We start from the raw sequence: 19,064 nt of genomic DNA, 5'->3' as shown, positions 1-19,064 counted from the left end.
AACAGTTGGATCTCTGGAACACACTGAAAGAATAAACCATTAAAATACAACTTGCATTCAGGTATGTGATGAAAATGCACAGAAGGTGCCCTGCAGACGGACAGGGGAAATACAACATGCAGCCAGAGGTCTGAAACCTACAGTCATTAACTTGATCATCCTAAGTAGGGCATGCCCAGATGAAACAAATATTAGGGAAAACTTGATGCAGATTAATATAATTTATCTTTCGAGGTGTACAGCATACACCATGTCACATCACACTTCTTTATAGTCAGAGAAGTAGGTTCTTTGAGTATGTAATTCATCTAGTCCATTTTAGAGGGGAGTTGCACCCACAAATACCCATTTGTGCAGAGTTTGATCTGACAGGTCAGATACAGACTTCTGTATTTTATATGTCTGATGTTAAGTTACGCACTTTTTGCTTTTTGTGTCAGGTGCAAAACAAATCACTTATGGTCTCTTAATTTTTATGGAAAAGGGTAATATCTCCACATTGGGAATGCCCAGTTAATTTGAATTTTAAGAAAGCTTGTGATCAGCAGGGCACTATTTAAATGTGCAGTATCTAAATGCCTCCATTTATGACCCCAAATATAAGCATAAACTTCTAATCTGCTGGATTTTCACTTTTCTCCTAACTGCCATCATTCCTCTTGCTGCCTGCTTAAGAACTGTGAGTTTAGATGGAGCCTTTCCCAGCCCTGCCAAAATTTTAAGAAAGAGGAAGGCTTTATGGCTCACATAAGGGAGTTCCTATTAGGAAACAGCACAAAAACTCTTACCTGTGAGACAGTGAAGTTAATCTCAATAGATTCCTGATGCATATTTGCCAAATAGTATTAAACACCTGTGCAGATACTTACTCAGAGTGTAAATTCAGTGTCATATAGTTCACTTCACATGGTAGATCCAGATTAGTTTTCTCAAAGTGCCTTGTCTAGACAAATCCTGAGGATGTATTTGACCTGATAACACAGCTAAACCATCTGTGCTACAGTACCTGTGGATGTGCATGGCGAGTGTCACTGGTGGAGTTCCAGAAGACAGTGCCTGTCCCAGAGCTACTGGCTTCTACGTTACTACTTGAGGGGTTATAGAAGCCAGAAATGGCATGGGAAATTTATTGTAAACTGATAGATCTGATGACCTTATAAATTTTTAATTTATAATATTAGAATCTGGTAGCACGTGTGAATACTTTTTTAGGCTTGGCATATAAAAGCCCAGCATGCCGAATGTTAGTTTTGAAGGGGGTTTTCCCAAGACACAGAGAAGAGCCGCTGTATGTATCCAACTACAGCAGTATGCAGAGCGTGAGACACACCGTTTATACTAGACTTTTTCCCCAGAGTTCTACAATGCACATAAGAATGTCTGTCCTGAATCTGAATTAGGAAATTCACTTGATTTCTAAAACTTGGTAAAAACACCTAAGAAATAGATAACAGTAACATAATACTTCATTGCAGAAAAGAAGCAGCATAGGCAGGTGAAGCCCACACAGATGTAAAAAACCACTTGGCTTTAAAATGTGCTTGTCTTATACTTCTCCTCACAAACTTTGCTTCGCTGGAAGGCTCTGTAGTATTGCCATAGGATGCCACTGAAGTGGTGGGTATGTGCTTGGACTATCTAGAACAAATTACAAAGTAATTTTTTGACCCTGGGCACAAGGTCATTGAAATATAATGTCAGAAAATTGCCTTAATTCAGTGCAAATGATTGGCAGGGTTTCTGAGAAGGTACATGGTTTTAGCTGTTATGTTAGATTATGAAGTTGCAGTTTTCATGGTGATCCCCCAACCCATCTGTTTTGAAAAGGTTGAAGGATGAGATCATACTTCCAGGTCTGTGTTAATGTTATTCTGCAGGGAAGTCACTGAAGAAAATGAAAATGATCTTTACATATGACAGAGGTAATACTGCTGCATTCTTTCAAGTTTTATTTGGTATCTTTGTTTCAGGGGTTTTACAGGCAACTTAAAAAGGTACAAAAGTACTGCATGAAATTGCATGCATGGTTTTGTATCGCTGCTTGCTATGTAATATATTTATTGTGCTAAGTAATTGACGTGGCTGTAAACGTGAGTCTGATTTTTATACATTAAAATGATAAAATTACTCAGTTTGTATTTCCAGATTCAACAATAATGTGGTTAGGCACTTTTTAAATTTGCAAGTGGTACCCTCCCCACTGATAAATAAGACAGGAAGACTAGTGACAAATGACGTGGAGAAGGCTGAGGTACTCGTCAATTTTTTTGGCTCAGTTTTCAATGGTAATCTCCCTTCCCACATCTCTCAAGCCCCTGAACTTCAAGGCAGGTACTGGGGGAGCAAACTCCCTCCTACTGTAGGAGAAGGTCAGGTTCAAGACCACCTGAGGAACCTGAACATACATAAGTCTATGGGACTTGGTGAGATCCATCCCAGAGTCTTGAGGGAACTGGCTGATGTAGCTGACCCACCACTCTCCTTGATATCTGAAAAGTCGTGACGGTAAGGTGGAGTCCCTGGTGACTGGAAAAAGGGCAACATTACACCTACTTTTAAAAAGGGTAAAAAGGAGGATGCTGGGAACTACCAACCAGTCAGCCTCACCTCCAGCCCGGTAAGATCATGGAGCGGATCCTGCTGGAAGATATGTCAAAACACATGGAAGACAGGGAGGCGATTAGAGATAGCCAACATGGCTTCACCAAGGGCAAATCATGCCTGATTAATTTACTGGCCTTCTACAATGGAGTGACTGCATCAGTGGACAAGGGAAGAGCTACAGCTGTCATCTACCTGGAATTTTGTAAGGCCTTTGACACAACCCTCCACAACATTCTTACCTGTAAATTGGAGAGATATGGGTTTGATGGATGGACTGTCAGATGGATAAGAAATCGGCTGGATAGCCAGTGTCCAAAGAATTACAGTCAATGCCAAATGTCCAAGTGGAAACCAGGGATGAGTGGTGTCCCTCAAAGGTCTGTACTCGGACCAATGCTATTTAATACCTTCATCAATGACATAGTGGGATCGAGTGCACCCTCAGAAAGTTTGTAGATGACACCAACCTGAGTGGTGCGGTTCATTCACTAGAGGGAAGAGATGCCATCTGTAGGGACCTTGGCAGGCTTGAGGAGTGGGCCCATGAAAATCACATGAAGTTCAGGAGGGTCAATGGCCAGGTCCTGCACATGGGTTGGGGCAATCCCCAACATCAATACAGACTGGGGGGTGAATGGATTAAGAGCAGCCCTGCAGAAAAGGACTTCAGGATACTTGTTGCTGAAAAATGGGACATGAACTGGCAGTGTGCTCTCGCAGTCCAGAAATCCAGTTGTGTCCTGGGCTGTATGAAAATAAGTGTGACCAGCAGCTTGAGGGAGGTGATTCTCCCCCTCTACTCTGCTCTCATGAGGCCCCACCTGGAGTACTGTGTTCAGCTCTGGGGTCCCCAGTACAAGAAAGACATAGAGCTGTTGGAGCAGGTCCAGAGTTGTGACATGAAAAAGGTCAGAGGGCTGGAGCATCTCTCCTATGAGGAAAGGCAGAGAGAGTTGGGGTTGTTTAGTTTGAAGAAGAGAAGGCTCTGGGGAGACCTTACTGTGGCCTTTCAATATATAAAGGGGGGCTTGTAAGAAAGACAGAGAGAGAATGTAGCGACAAGGAGAAGGGACAATGGTTTTAAGCTGAAAGAGGGTAGGTTTAGATTGGACATATGGAAGAAATTTTTTATTATGAAGGTGGTGAGACAGTCGAACAGGTTCCCCAGAGGAGTTGTGGATGCCCTGTCATTGGAAGTCTCCAAGGTCAAGTTGGGTGGGACTTTGAGCAACCTGATCTAGTAAAAGAAGTCTCTTCCCATGGCAGGGAGATTGGACTAGATGGTCTTTATAGGTCCCTTCTGACCCAAACTATTCTATGATATATTTTTCAAATTTGACTATTTAAAAGAGATTTTTTTTTTCTCTTAAGAATAGGTCAATATTACTGGCTGGTGTTATTTAAAAGAATGGGTTAAGTCAGGGTGTCCTGATTCTGGATATGTCACACTATCGTAGTCAAAGACAAATCCTGTTTTTGCTTCTGTATCTCTAAGTTGGTTTGTTACCAAAGAATTACAGAAAGCAGCCCTAGAACAGATCTGAGGCCATCTATTCCTTCCCTCTGATCAAGGCAGAATCAAATATACTACGTTCTCCTTAACAGATATTTGACTCACCTGCTTTTCCAAGACCATCCAAGAATGGAGATTTTAGAACTCTCAATGTGGTTTATTCCAGTGTTTAATCATTTTAGAAAATGGTTCTTTTTGACACGTGCAAGTTAATCTGTACAAGCCTAATCTGTAACCTGTATCTCTTTCGCTGCAAGTAAACTACTTCCTCTGGATCATGGCTTGAAGTGGCTTGAGAATAACTTATTTTTCTGGACTTCCAGCTATTCTTGCAGCTTTACTTTTATTTTTTGTCTTTCCTGATGTACAATAAGCAAAGCTGGATGCAAAGTAACCTGTGCCAAACAGAATGGAAGGATTCCTTCATATGCCTTGTCAGGTGTACATCCCATTGTATTACGGCTGCTTTTTTTCATAACCATATGATGTTGTTGATTAACCTTCAGTTTAGTCATTTTTTTCCTCAGAATTGCTCCCTTAGTCTATCGTCCTCATCTTTCATGAGCTGCCTAAGTGTAACCTTTATTCTTGTTTCTGTAGAATTGCCTTCTAGTGTTTTCAGACCACTTCTCCATTTTGTTAAGATCATTTAGTTCTTTACTAAGCTACTCTGGTATATTTACCTATTTGCCAGTGAGAGTTGTGAGGCTGGGAGAGATTTTAATACTTACCTTTGGGGTAATTGTAGGTGTCCACATGTGAGTTGGGTGTCTAAATGCCCTTTGTAGTCAAAGTAGTCAATACAATCTATGGAGCTCAGAGACAATCTCAACTCTTTTGTAGGTGTCTACATGTGGTCAGCTGAACAGATCATTCATTGTACTCTTCATCATTTATTAATGTCAATTCAGTGTAAATGTATCAAATGGAGGTCTGTAGGCCTACTCTAGCTTGGAAGACAGTATGATAACAAAGTTATCTGAGAAGACATTACAGCAATTTTATAGCTTAATGCAGAGGAACTGGAAGTAGGAGCCCCAATTATGCCTTTCTTTTCCCCATCTCTTTGTTCACAGGGAACAGCTCTGCCTCTCACCTGCCCACTCCTCATTTTTAATTATGAAAATATTATGTAGGAATCTTGTTACAAAGCAAGATAAAAAGCTTATTTTTCTCTGAGTCTGTTAAATTACAGAACATATACTTTCTCTGCACAGGACTCCATCCGAGGCTGAAAAGCATCCCCAGACTCTGCAAATCTCTACCTTTTGGTTCCTTGTCAAAGTAATAGATCATCCCCAGTGTTTGCTTGGATATATTAGTTAGGGATAATTTATTACCACTGTACTTCATAGTTGCTCTATTTTTTGTTACGGTAGATGTTTCTCTGTGGTTCATTGGCAAATTAAGTAAAATAGTAGTTATTATATGTGTGATTTCTTTTAATGGCCAGCTTATGAATTTCCCAGGTTTTAAGTCATATGTAAAGAAGTATGACATGGTGTCCATACATTCTCTGTTCCCCTCCTGATAAATAGGCCACATTCCTTCCAAATATACAGTTTAACATTCATTGTGAATGCTCAGAGAAGACTTGGGAGTCAGAATTGTCAATCTTTGTAATATGTAGGACTGTGATGACAGTATCACTTCCTAGGTGGGTCTGTGACATCAGGCACCAATGTTTTACTCTTTTGAAATGCAGATGTCTGGGGTGGAATTCTTCTGATCTAAATGCAGATGTCTGCAATATGGATGTTTGTATCTAAGCATGTCATCTTAGGTAACGTTTATGGTTAATGAAAAGGAGCAGGTAATTCTGGGGAGTTACTCATCTGACCTGTTTTGACATTTCCTTTCTGATGGGAAGAACCACATGTTAAAGTGTCTGTTTCTGTCCTCTAGTGTCCTGTTAATGAGAGGGCTTGAGGCCACCCACTGTCATCAGCTGCACCCGAGACCAGTGTTTCCAGAAGACTGGTACTGTGGCAGCAGCCAGCTGTCACTGAGGCCCAAAGAGAAAGGGAGGACAGCTTTTACAGTCACTCTCAATGGTACCAAACAAGAAAGGGCACCAAAAACCACCAAGGCCGACTGAACTGGTGTATTGCAGCTGGCACTGCAACAGGCAGTGGAGGCTGAACTCTCAGAAGCAAAAGCCCAAGTAATTTTACTTTTTAGATCTTCAGTATCTTCTCAGCCACTGATAAAACTGTCATCTTCAAGGAATATGATGTCCCAATATTTTTGTGCTATACTATATCTGCATCTCCTCCTTCTGCCTCTGATAGTATTGATGTTCTCAGATGAGATCTCTGGACTAGATTCACTCTAGTCACCACGCTGCTCCCCCCCCCCCCCGCCCATATTTCTAGGGAGAAAGTCCTCTCCTTGGCTTTTCATTTGGCTACAGGAAGTATTTTTCATCATATATTGTGGTGAGGAGCTACAATCCACCCAGTTCTTCTGGTGTCTTTCTTGCCAGGAAAAAAAAGATCTATCAAAGCCCATTTAGTGGGAACTTCAGCCAGACGCTTATGAATGCTGGTTCTTTGTTATTTTCTCATTATGTGGTTCCTAGGTTTCTAAAGGTCTTGACATACATTCTCTACCAATAAGAAAAAACCCCTCCTCATGAGATTTAAGCATGTTGCTTTTATCTTTAATGGAACCATGTTTGAGCATCTGTCATCATGTTCACTAAATCATCTGCCAACGAAATCCACATTTTTAGTAGCCATTACCTCAGCTCAGGGATAAATAAAGTTCTAGCTTTTATGTCTAATCCTCCGTATTATTTTCAGGTGGATAGGGTAACGCTGAGGCCACATCTTACATTTAATCTAAAGGTGGTTTCAGATTTCTTATTAATCAGTATATCCACTGATATAGATATTTTTCCCATGACCCAGTTCACTGGTAGAAGGATCAAAACGTTGATCCTACGTGAACGCGTTGCCTTAGCCAGACAAAGCTCTTCTGCAAAACTGTGATGCACTTTGGTCTCAAACAGCCTTTGTTGTTCAGGATCAAATCTAAAAGGATGTAGCATCAACTTCAAACTCATTTGCAATGAGTTAGCAGACTTTATCAGAGCCACGTTTGATGTTATCACATTAGATCCACCAACCCATCTCAAGGCATATACAACTAGAGCACAAGGTGCTGCCACAGGCTGTGCTGGCAGGGTTGAGGGCTGCAGAGACACTGCTTGATCACCAATACTCACGTTTACGAAACAGTACTTGTGCTGGTTGCACAAAGTCTTCAAGGACACTGGTTCTTCAGTTTTTGTTCCAGTGAATAGCTTGCATTTACTGGTGTGACTGCACTCCTAATGAAATGCCCAGAAACAATTTCACAGGTGCCAGAACTTGAAGAAAGAAGAGTGATTGCCTTCGTCACTGTAATTCTTTGGTTCTTTGTATGTGGCTCCCACAGGTGTCCTTTCTGTTCCCTGGGTGGAAGGCTTGTCATGTGGACCAAGAGCTGCTGAAGAACTGGGTGGTGATCTGTTGACATGCTTGTGGGGTGAAAAGCAGAGGTGAGCAGGTTATGCACACACCTTATTGTGGACACATAGCAACATTAGAAACATTGGAATTCTTATGTGGAAGAGACATGCCCATTTAGAGTGCATTTTACCTGCATAAAGCATCTTGAAGTACCATAGCTATTACAAGGTTAGTGGCCCTCTGTATGGTTCCTTGTGAAACACTTGATGCAAAACACAGTGCTATGTCTTTGCCAGGTATTCCCATTGTTATTGGCAGCAAAGAACCTATGGTTGCTAACACTATTACTAAGAGTCATGAGCTTTTTCACAGGAATTAGACCTCATTAGATATCAGAAGCAGGATTTGTTTTGCGCACTGCTAAATTTTCTTTATTAAACCCAGTGATACATAGCAAGATTACATGGCAACTGACGTAAGTCCTTCAGAGTTCTTATTTTAAACCTGTATCAATGAACAGTTTATTCTGAAGCCTTTCAAGCATGCATGCATATGCATTATATACATATATACCCTATATTTATATATGTAGTGACAAAGCAAGTAGTTGAATACATTTTATGGGTCCAGCCTGGAGTTCTGCATGCATGAACTTGTGTGTGGTCAAGGAAGCTTGCATATTTTTGAACTCTAAGTTGGCCTAATAAAAGATATCATACTACAGTGCTTGCTTTGTCAACCCTGTTTTGCTGCTTCAAAATGACTTGCAAGATTAATTTTCAATTTTTAACATAAAAACCAAGAAAAAGAAGTGTTTACTTACTGCAAGGAGTTGATTCTGTGTTAATGACCCTGAAGGAGGTTTGTACACAAGGTTCAGATTGTTGCCAATTTGATGTATATTTGTGTTACAGAATATGAAAATGTGAAGTTATACCATCTTGAGGATCTTGTTTTTATAAGTAGGATTGGTTAAAAAAAACCTTTAAGTAATCATACTGTGTGTTTGATGGTGGAAATTAGTATGAATGTTTCTGGCAGTGGAGTGATGTGATGTGGTTATGCGTTTCTGTTTTCACTGCCTGCTCAATATTGGCCTTTTACAAATACAGATTACCATGTCGATGGAAAGAATTTACAGCTTTGGCCCCCTTGTCTCACTCTGTGTTACAGCACCTTTTTTGTGCTTTATGTTACATATCCTCCCAGCTGTATTTTTCTGACACAAAAAGGAAATGTCTGTGGACTATTTAATTGGATGAAATGAGTATTGTTTCACACTTACCTTGATTTCCTGTGGGGTGAAAACCTTGCTCCTCTGAAATCAGTAGCAAACTTTCTGCTGAATATGACAGGATGGAGAGTTTAATCAGTTATCCCTTACCAGCTAGCAACGTTGCATACTTGAAGCTCAGGAAAAAACCCCAACCCTAATAATAATGATGGTAGAAAGAATACTTCTTTAAAAAACCCCAGGATTTAGAACTGTCAGATAAAATCCACAAGTAAAATCCAAGCTGAATACAGAAGCTATAAGTGTGGTATGTTTAATATTGTTAGTTTTGGGGCCTCACGGCACAAGATAGAGCTGCAAGATCTGTTTGTGTTATGTGGGCTGTTACACTACATCCCTTACCTCATCTTGTGGACAAGGAGCTGCTTGCTTTGACTTCACGGAATTGCAGCTGTATTTGTGGAGTGCTCTCGTCCTTTGGCACTCTCTCCCCTGTACATTAATAAGGTTTGAATGCACCAGCATTTTCTCTGGAAGCAAACGTTAAAATTTGTCTTTAATCCTGATGCAATGCATATTCAGAATTTTTTCTTTTCCCGGAGTTTAGTTCCAGAGGAAAACATACTTGACTGGTGCTCTCACTAGTCAGCTGTGGTTTATAGCAATAATTAACAGTAAGATACTGCAGCAGAGAAATGCAGTCCAGCAGCTTCAGTTATGTGGTTCTGTTCACTTCTAAGGACTCCAAAGTGCTTAACAAACAATGTTTTGGGCAGGACAGGCAGCTCTGCCCATTTGAAGGTTTCCTAACACTTCCTGTTGTAAGATTCTGTTGTTTTTGTTTTTTTTTTTTCCAGAACTTTGCTGAACTTAATGTATTTAGGTTAAAGTTATTTTTATCTGATGTTAGTCCCTAGTTTTTGGTGGGTTTTGTTTTTAAAATTTTTAATTGGAAAGTGATTAAACTGTTTATAAGAAGAAAGCTAGTGAAAATATGTTTTTCTGCTTATGTAAAAAAAAAAAATTAAAATCTGACCGCTGTATTTTAAAAGGTTTTGGAGCAAAGACAGATCTTTCTGCCTTTGAATCAGGTATGTGCCTTTTGCCATACTCACAAAGCCTTTTAAATTTGGTTGACTGTTTCAAGACGTGGAAAAAAACGTGGTTACCAAATATTCCATAGAGATTTACTAAGGCCTAACAGCAAATTTTTCCAGAGATTTCATCTTCTCCGCCTTGCACAGCTCCTTCCCATGATCAGACTTTCCGTACACCGTCCTCACAGAACAACTGAGCCGTCACTAGCTGGGTGCACCGGAGGCCAAACCAGAGGCAACCCTTGTTGTATTGTCCCAGGGCATCACCCTGAGCTGCAGCAATGCTGTGCAGTGGAATTGAGAGCAGGGAAGGGAGCCTGTCCCTCCCAAGCTGGAATGCAACTTGGGGCTCCCAGATTTTACCATTCCTGTGCTGTTGGCAAGCCTCCAGCATATAATTTCTCTTTGCCACTAGCCTGAATGCCTGTAGCGAGCTGGACAACCTCAACAAGGCCCTGAGCAACCACGTCTCATGTTGAAATTAGTCCTGCTTTGAGCAGGAGGTGGGACTTCCTGACCTCCTGAGGTCCTTCTGAACCTAGCTTAGGCTGCTGTTCTGTGATTCTTGGCTGTCCATTTCTCTATCAGTCTGTGTGGGCCATCCTAGTTGGAGGGTCATTGTGGGTATGATGCACATAGTGGAAATAGTCTTTATTAGTTTGTTTTTAAAAAGAAGTATATGCAAAACAATATTCAAGCTACATGGACGAGTATCCTAAAATTAATAACAGAATGATCTCTGCAGCCTCAGTATGCTTCCAACATATGTTTGCATTGCAACACTGACTCTCGTTTTGTGATTGCACTGTTTTTCCTCATGTGGCTTCATCCTTATTATCTAGCCCAGATCTGCTGTGGAGATGAAGCAGAGCTGAGGAGAACTGGTGGATGGTAGCTCCAGAACTGTAGCTCACTTGCTGAGAAGGTGCAAGGTATTTTCTGAATGAAGTAGGGCATGGTAGAAGAACAAAACAAGGTTTCCAGGTTTAGTTGAATTTTACTCTGGGGAGTATCCTTGCCTCTTCTACGCTTCTCCAGCATGGTAATGGGCAAATATTTCCCAAGCGGGTTTTGAATGCCAAAAGAGCCTTTTTGCTTGTGCCAGTAGTATCTGGAACAAGATGATTGTGCAAATGTCATCCATCAATCACAACTCTTTCTTTGGTAATGTCATGTATGAAGTTCCATTTAATAAAGCCTTCATCAAGTCAGGTTAGGTAATCGTTAGTTCTCTATATCTGTTTATCATCTAACGTGCGCTTTCTATTTATATTTACACATTATACTTATAATTATTTACAAATGATTATTTGGCACTGAATTAGGCAAACTATTTCAGAAATCCCTGAAATGCACAGAAATGTTCAGGCAGCATACAAGATTGTTTTTCAAACCTCAGCAGGCTAAATTAGATCCTGCCGTTCATTCATTTGCACTGAAGTCAATTGGAGTTTTACATGTGGAAATTCTGCAAGATCAAAAATTATGCCCAATGGGCACATAGCTCTATAGAAGAAAATGTCAGCTCCGGATGGCAGTATTTCTGACTTCTCATCAGTTAGACTCTCTCTTCCCCCTCACTTTTTCTCTTTTTCTCAATTAGCCTTTCTCGCATTTTTATGTGAGTGGTTTTGAAAGGGTTCCTGGCAAAAACTTGCTGCATATACTGTCCATGTTTTCATTTACAGATCGCTGAAATGGACAGGCAGATAAATAAATAGATGGGGTTTTCTGAGCTTGTGAAATGTGTCACATAATATAAACCCCTCCTCTATGTTCGTTTTGTCAAATATGTCAAATGGTATTTTTGGAATTATATTTCTGGAATATACTCAGCATTTCTTATTTCTGTTCTTGATCTGTGCACCCCTGTTTGACAGTCCCTTAATCTGTCTGATATAAACTGAATGAATAGCAGCATTTAAAAATATGGCTTCAGGGACTCCTTAGGAGGTTTCTTTGTAAGTGTACATTTACTAGTTCATCTGTAAATTTATTTTATGAGGTGTTTAAACCTCAAGAAAACTGAAAAGCATAATATTAATGCCTGGTTTACATCTACTGAAGTCAACAGGAACTTTGCAATTGACTTTAATGGTAGCCTGTGTCCTCTGATTATGAAAGTGGCAAGGATGATATACACAAAACCACAAGGAGAGTTTTCTGTTTCGTCATATCCTATTCTGTTTGCAGATGCATAAGCAAAGTACAATGTGGTTTGTTCTTGAATGAAACAATTCAGAGTTTGGACCTAATCCTGAACCGCATCACTACTTTAGGTGGTGTTTTGCTTCTCAAAAGATCATGGACTGCTCATTCTCTGAGTGGCTCATGAAGGTGGCAAGGTAGGAAATCCAGCCAAAGTTTCATAAGGCTTTTGAAAATTATGCTTTTGGTTTTGATTTTACATCTGCCCTATCCTAAGAGTAATGGAAGAAGCTGATGAAGCAGTTTTCTTCCCAGCTGTCTTGGTTTTTTTTTCATGTCATCAATTTTGACAAGGTTCCTGGAAATACACATACTATCTGTAGCACATCTGTACATGTTTTCCCTTAAGGTTCACTGAAGTGTAGTAGAAAGTTTCCATCATGCTATTGTAATCCCAGGCATCATTTTCATATCGTGTTAGTGAAAGTGAGTGAGAGTACACCACAACAAAAAAAAGCTCCCAGAACCCAGCTTTTTTCCTGTTAGTGTAACAAGCACAGCAGTCTCAACAGGCTACATCTGGCAAGTGATTTGTAGTAGTAAATAATGCTAGACAAAAATTCCCACAAGCTTCTTGTTGAATCCGCTTCAGAGGTGTTACTCATTTGGTGGCTGAAACGTTGGTCTTGCTTCACATTTTTAATGCTTGTGAGAGTTTTAAGTATTTTGTTGGTAACTGCAGCTGGTAGCACGCTGCAAACAAGAGCTCGTCAAATGTTTTCAGATGGAGCCATGCTCAGTTGGAAAATGCCACTTGTGCAGGATGAAAATGGTGTCCCTGGGGTGCACCAGCTCCACTGAAGCCCCAGAGAGAGCCGAACTGGGTGATTGCTGCTGCCCTGTCCCCACCATCCCCACCAGCCACCCCTTGGTGCTGGCCTGAGTAGACCACCGGCACAGCAGTAAATAATTAAGTGGGTAAAGTCATGTCTTAGGGTGGACAAAAGTTACACCACCCAAATTAGAAGGGAGTAAATCCTGGTGTGTGTGAGTGTGTCCCCAGGTCTCCCCCCTGCCCCAGCAGAGCCAGCTCCCACCTTGTCCGTGCCATGGGCTAGCAGCTCTCTGGCTTCTTCCCCTCACCTCCTGCCAGGCTGGTGGAGCATCAGACTTTTCTGGTCCCCCTCCACAAGACCCTTGAGTCCTCGGGCTGCTTCCCCTTCAGGCTACCCAGCCCCAAGGCTTCCTGATTCGCAGGTGGCTGCTTTTTTGATGTATCCCAGTATTCGGGCAGCCGGGAGTCCAGCAGCCCTGGGGTTTGTGCTGCCTAGTGATGCAATTGTTTTGGGAGTGAGCTGGAAATATTGTATGCTGGCTTTCTCAAAAAACCCAGTGTGTCATAAATTCTCCCTCAGAAAAAAGCAATTATTAGTATTTATTGCTGGCCTAACACAAAATTTGTCTGTGTTGAAATTACTTCGGGAAAATTTAGTTGAAAGAGAACTGGTAAAGATCATTCCAGATGGCTGCTGTAGCCCTTAGTTCATCTTTATCATCCAGACATGAACAGAGATCTCTGTACTATAATTACAGAAATAAATAATGACTAGAAATGATGTCTTTATGGGAGACTTAGACCTCCTAGATGTAGGCTGGAGGCAGGTGTGCAGAAGTAGGGACCTATTTCTCAAGGTACCTATAAACATGGTAGGTGAAATGCTTCATCACCAAATGACTTCTCAACCAATCCTATTTAAGACTTAGTTTTGATGAGCACCATGGCTTCTGTGGAAGAATAAAAATAAAAGAAATTTTGAAACAAGTACTCACAAACCTACTGTGTTTACACTAAATAGAAGAATAGATAGAAGCAGGATTGTAGTTAAGTTTCCTGATTCTGAAGAGGAAAATTTTTATAAGCTACATGAATTAATTACTGAAGTCATCCGGTTGAGGAGCCAAGGGGCTGAAATGTGGAGAAGGTGCAGAGTTATTAAAGTTTCAGATGTGAAAACTACCTAGAACTTATGTCCCAAATGAAAAAAAAATCTCAGGAAAAGCACCGTATGTAACGTGATGGGTGAGCATCACAGAAAAGGTGTTGGTAGGTAATGAAAGGACCGAAGAAAAAGGGATCAGCAAAGAAAGTTGTGCCTCAGAAGGCAGGATGTGTAGGAACAAAGTAAAAACAAATGAAAGGAGCTTGAGAGAAATACCAAAACATTCTTCATCTAGAGAAAATGTTGGAAAGAGAAAGGCTCCTGTGCTGTGAAGATGAACTATAATCTCTGCTGGATAAGCTGATGATGATCTAGCAACAGGGCAAAGTCTGGAGCCTTACTGAGGGTGTGGAAACAGCAGTTAACCAGCCAACGAGGGAATAAAGCTCAGCACAGCTAATGGGCTCCAGTCAGGGGAGCGGGATCACTGTTGTTCCAGAATTCAGGCAGAACAGGTATATGAAACCATATGTGTGAATGTTTTGTAAGGAGGAAAGGGACCATGTGACAAGAGTGCAGTTTCTCCGTGTAAGAAGGGAGGAGAGAGTTGTGTGGACCAGAGCAGGCCTATTAATCTGACTTCAGGGTGCAAAGCTTTAAAACAGATACTGAAGGAAAGAATTTTTTATATAGTACATAGAAAAATTTCTATTTTTTTTTTCAAGACCTCCCTTGAACATGGCATGCAAATCTGGTACTTTGATTTGCTGGAAAAGTGATGTCTTGTAAGATCTAACCTTTCTGGATCTCAGTGAAGTGAAGAATTTGCTATGGTACAGCAACATATTTGATATATTGCCAGGAAATGTTTTTCTTTGAGACGGAGGAGACAAATAGGGAAATAGGGGAGGACATTAGGAGGAGAAGAGTAGTGGAGCTGCAGTTCTCTAATCAAGGTTACCTGCTCAGGTGAGGTAGTTATGCTTTTTTTCCCCCCATATACTGACATTACATCCTGTGCAGTCTGCAGTGCTTACCGGTTCTGTGCAGATGCAGAAGGCACACACAGTGCAGATTCTCTCTTGTTTTGCTCTTACAGAGTTTAAAATAAATGACATTTTGGCTGAAAGTATATGTTTTTAGATGGAAAATCATAACTGTTGTTCTGGTATTCAAAGCAGGATTGCAAAATGACAATTGGAGAAAGGGAAACAATGTAGAAGGGAAAACAAGACAATGGAAAAGGAGAAATACAAACATGCGACACTGAGGAACCTTCTTACTTCCTCTGTGCAGAGGAGCTGTTGTGGCTCTGGATCTGTACCACGTTTGGGGGTCAAACTCCCGCAGAGCACTAACCGTTCCCAAAGGGAGGGAAAGAGCGGTGTACACCTCCTCTGCTGCCCCGTGGTCCAGGCAGGGGAGAGCACAGCAAGCTGTCCTCAAGTGCGGTGAGGGCAGGCTGTACTCCTGGCTGCGTCCAGCTCTGTCCCCCAAGCAGAAGTGTGGATGGGCGGCTTGGTTCAGCTTTCCGGGAGCTCTGGTTCCCCCCTACACAGCATTTCACTTCCTCATGCTGCCCCTCCGTGTGTGCCCCTTGCTCACCAGAGACTTCCAGCACTCACCAGCCTTTAGTATTCTACAGAAATGGGCATACTTCCCCAGTGCAAACCTGTGACATTCAGAAACCAGAAGCTACCTGGTATTCATTCTGGTGGGGCGAGAACTTTGTCACTGAGAAGTGGCCGCACAGTGTCTGTGCAAAAATATTCCTATTTATTATAACTCCAGAGAAGTTACTGTACCCTAGGGATGAGCAGTTCCATCCGACTTGGCTGCAAAGAGCTATGGTTGGAAGGAGAGGAGTTTCTCTGAGGGAAGCAACAAGAAGGTACACGCTGATAAAGTCCTTACACATACAGAAATGATGTGGGTAAGCCAAACAAAGAAAGCTTGAGACAAAGGAGAGGGAAGTAAGGATGTATTTTTGGGGAGGGAAGAAAGTACTCTTTGAAGCACAGAGTCAACCAACCGCAGCTGGTTACAGGAGGAAGAAAAGCGTGTCCATCAGGCGGAGGAAAAGCTACGCGTGCAAAACTAGTGAGAAAATTAAACCGTGGCACGGTACATGGTTATTTCTTATTCTGTGTGGAACAGTTTAAAGTAATGCTTAACTCTGATGTTAGGGATCACTTCTGCAGAGCCTGTGGCTGTCCCGGAGGAGATCAGCTGAAGCCAGAATGCCTTTGAGGAGGAGCTTTGTGGTCATAGCGTAGTTTAGCAGCTAAGGGAGTTTGGATGAGCTGGGACTCATCATAGGGCATATGCGATTTGATGGGGGAAGGGATGGGAGGACTTCTATGGGAAACGGCACTGGTAACACATTACCAGAAATGATGAGAGCACTTAAAAACATTGTAACTGCGGTGCTGGGATCCAAACCAGTTTCCCAGAAGCTGCCTAGTAGGAAGTAGGATGGGTCTACACATTTCATGATTCGGTGAGCAAGGCTTAAAAGGTTGAAGTTAAGCATGGCCTAGGTGAAATAAAAAGAATGGGACATGCAAGCAACCCCAATGCCAAGGTTATTCCATGCCATGTAAGTTCAGTAAGTAGAGTTGAGAGAGCTGAAAAACTTGACCAGGTTTGGAGTTCTTATCCTTATGCAGAGGCTTATTTGAATCCCAGGCTGTTTCTATCCCATGCATGCATTTCATTTGCCATGTGTAGCATTAAAAACTGGAAAGATCACGTAAGGGGGAGCAGTAACCTGAGCTCAAAACGCAAGCTGACCTCTATTCTGACAAGAAAAGCAGCGCTGTCACTTTGGGGTGAAATGTATCTTTTTGCTGGATTCTAGCACAGAACTGAGATGGTCATGGTCAGTTGTCGGTAATGATGTGCTCAATGAGACACTCCTTGAGTTAAGTGGAAGCAGCTAGAAAATCTGTTCCAGTAAAGCTCCTCAGGCTTTGGCAGTAAAAAATAAGAATGTTTTTGCACAGGCATCTTTTCTGCAATTTCCTCTCTGCTTTGCAGCTAGCTCAAACCTTGTGGGGATGGCCGGGCTGTTGTAGGTTTGGGGGTTATATCAGTCTTTCTGCTTCCAGCCTGCTGGTGTTCTCAGCAAAGTGCTTACCCTGGGCTGAGGTCCCACTCTGAAGGCATTGGGATGTCAATAGGCTCTTCATGAAGTCATTGCTTTGTTAAGGAGGTTAAGGGGGATAAACATAAGTTATGACAAAGTTCCAGCTTTGAGAGTCACAATTAAATGTATGACAAACAAGGACTCTATAAAGTGAAGTACATACAAACATACGCATGTAGCAACTTTGCAAGAAACATGTTTAAAGAAACTCCCCAGATCTGAACTATCTGTTGAAACAGACTCATGTGTCTTACATTTACCAGTGAGTTGAAGCAGTGTATCCCCTTTTCATGTGTTTGCATATACCAAAATAAAAACAATCTTTGGAAATCAGCCATTTAATTGTCATAATAAAGCCATGTTATCTTCTTTTCACAGGTGGGAGAACTGAAGAAACAGAGTTATGAAATTGTCTGCTCAAAGCCATAAAGGAGGCCACTGACAAATCCAGGAACAGAAGCCAAGTCTCCTAGATTGCAGCCTAAATGCCATCTAATACTGTAATCAACAGGAAAGTTTGCCTTCCGATGTTACAACGAGGTATGTCGTAGCATTACCTATATATTAATAATTTTCCCAAGGGAAGCACATTTTGAATGTGTATGTTTGCCTACGGTCTCATCTTTTGAGGTGTTGAGCACCAATAGTTGCATTAGCAGCTGGTTTTACTTGCACTCAAACTTCTGAAGCAGCGCAGCAGCTTTTTTGCATAGGATAGGGAGGGTTTCCTTCTGGCTTTCACCTCAATCTGACGTATTAATGCTGTGGGCATCCCAAATAATTCAAAAAAATTCTTTGGATTCTGCTTCTGAATTGTGTTTCTCGTACTGTTTTCCTTATAACTGGGCATTTTTTTCACAAATATTTCTTTGTAAGTCATATTTAAGACAAACTGTTCTCAAAATCTGATTTACTAAAATTACTACAAGTTAATGTCCAAAAATATCCCAGAGTAGCTTCAATAATTCATATTTCTAGATACTTTAGAGTCCAGCTTCAGGGTTTTCTTCAGGGTCCTGAGCACTTAGGTCCATTCACCTCAGCTTGCCCTTATAGAACATGATGGGTAGTTGGCATCATAGAAAAAGGAAATAGAGTTGTGTATTCCCAATGAGGATGTTCTTAGCATTGGAAATATTTTGGAAATATTGCTGTAAATGTGTTGGAAGCGTCAAAAGCTCACGTCTGGCTCTAGTTTAGCTGGAGGGGAGGCTAGGCCAATAGATCCAGGTGGCAGAGGTGCTGTGAATATGGAAGCCCATTACAGAGCCCAATGCTGTCTGGTGTGTTGAGGAGTATTTGTCACAGTTTTGGCAAAGGTACAGTTTGCTTTCTGTCTCTCCTAGCTATGTCCTCCTATACTGAGTCAGGGACATGTACACAATACTTCTCTTTGAGATGCTCATCTTTTGAGGTGTTGAGCACCAATAGTTGCATTAGCAGCTGGTTTTACTTGCACTCAAACTTCTGAAGCAGCGCAGCAGCTTTTTTGCATAGGATAGGGAGGGTTTCCTTCTGGCTTTCACCTCAATCTGACGTATTAATGCTGTGGGCATCCCAAAATAGTGCTAGTGTCCAACACTGAAACACTATTGAAGCATTGTCTTAGTTGTAGGTAGCTTGGTGATTTATTAAGAGAAAGTATTAAATCAGGTTGGAAAACTGTATTACCTCTACAACATACTCCTGAAAGCACCTTCACAGTTTCCAAATCTTTGTTTTCAGTAGTTTGCCTGGACACAGGTGATGAGCATGCTCAGAGAATACGTCAGGTTAGCTACAATCAAACCTGTAAAGCATCTGCAATTCATCCATGCTTCTCCCACCAGCAGGTGTCATTCTGGAAAAAGGAAAATATTGTAATTTCCTGAATTGGAGAATTTGGCTGTGACAAAGAAGAAAAAAAAAAAAGTTTGCTTAAAATA

General features: G+C 41.3%; 1 long non-coding RNA gene across 9 annotated transcripts in view; it reads left to right on the top strand.

Moving 5' to 3' along the window:
• The window catches only part of LOC119143802, a 91,951-nt gene that overhangs the window by 64,231 nt on the left and 8,656 nt on the right, over positions 1-19,064 (top strand). For 7 of the 9 annotated variants that reach the window (XR_005102816.1, XR_005102819.1, XR_005102815.1 and 4 more), the window contains 2 exons: positions 7,559-7,661; positions 17,518-17,679. This is a non-coding gene — a long non-coding RNA (uncharacterized LOC119143802). The remainder of the gene's footprint in view (positions 1-7,558; positions 7,662-17,517; positions 17,680-19,064) is intronic. The other 2 variants (XR_005102821.1, XR_005102820.1) reach the window with 1 other exon arrangement.

Source organism: Falco rusticolus, chromosome 2 (genome assembly GCF_015220075.1).
Source record: "Falco rusticolus isolate bFalRus1 chromosome 2, bFalRus1.pri, whole genome shotgun sequence".
Classification (NCBI taxonomy): domain Eukaryota; kingdom Metazoa; phylum Chordata; class Aves; order Falconiformes; family Falconidae; genus Falco; species Falco rusticolus.
This window is presented reverse-complemented; position numbering and strand designations above follow the sequence as displayed.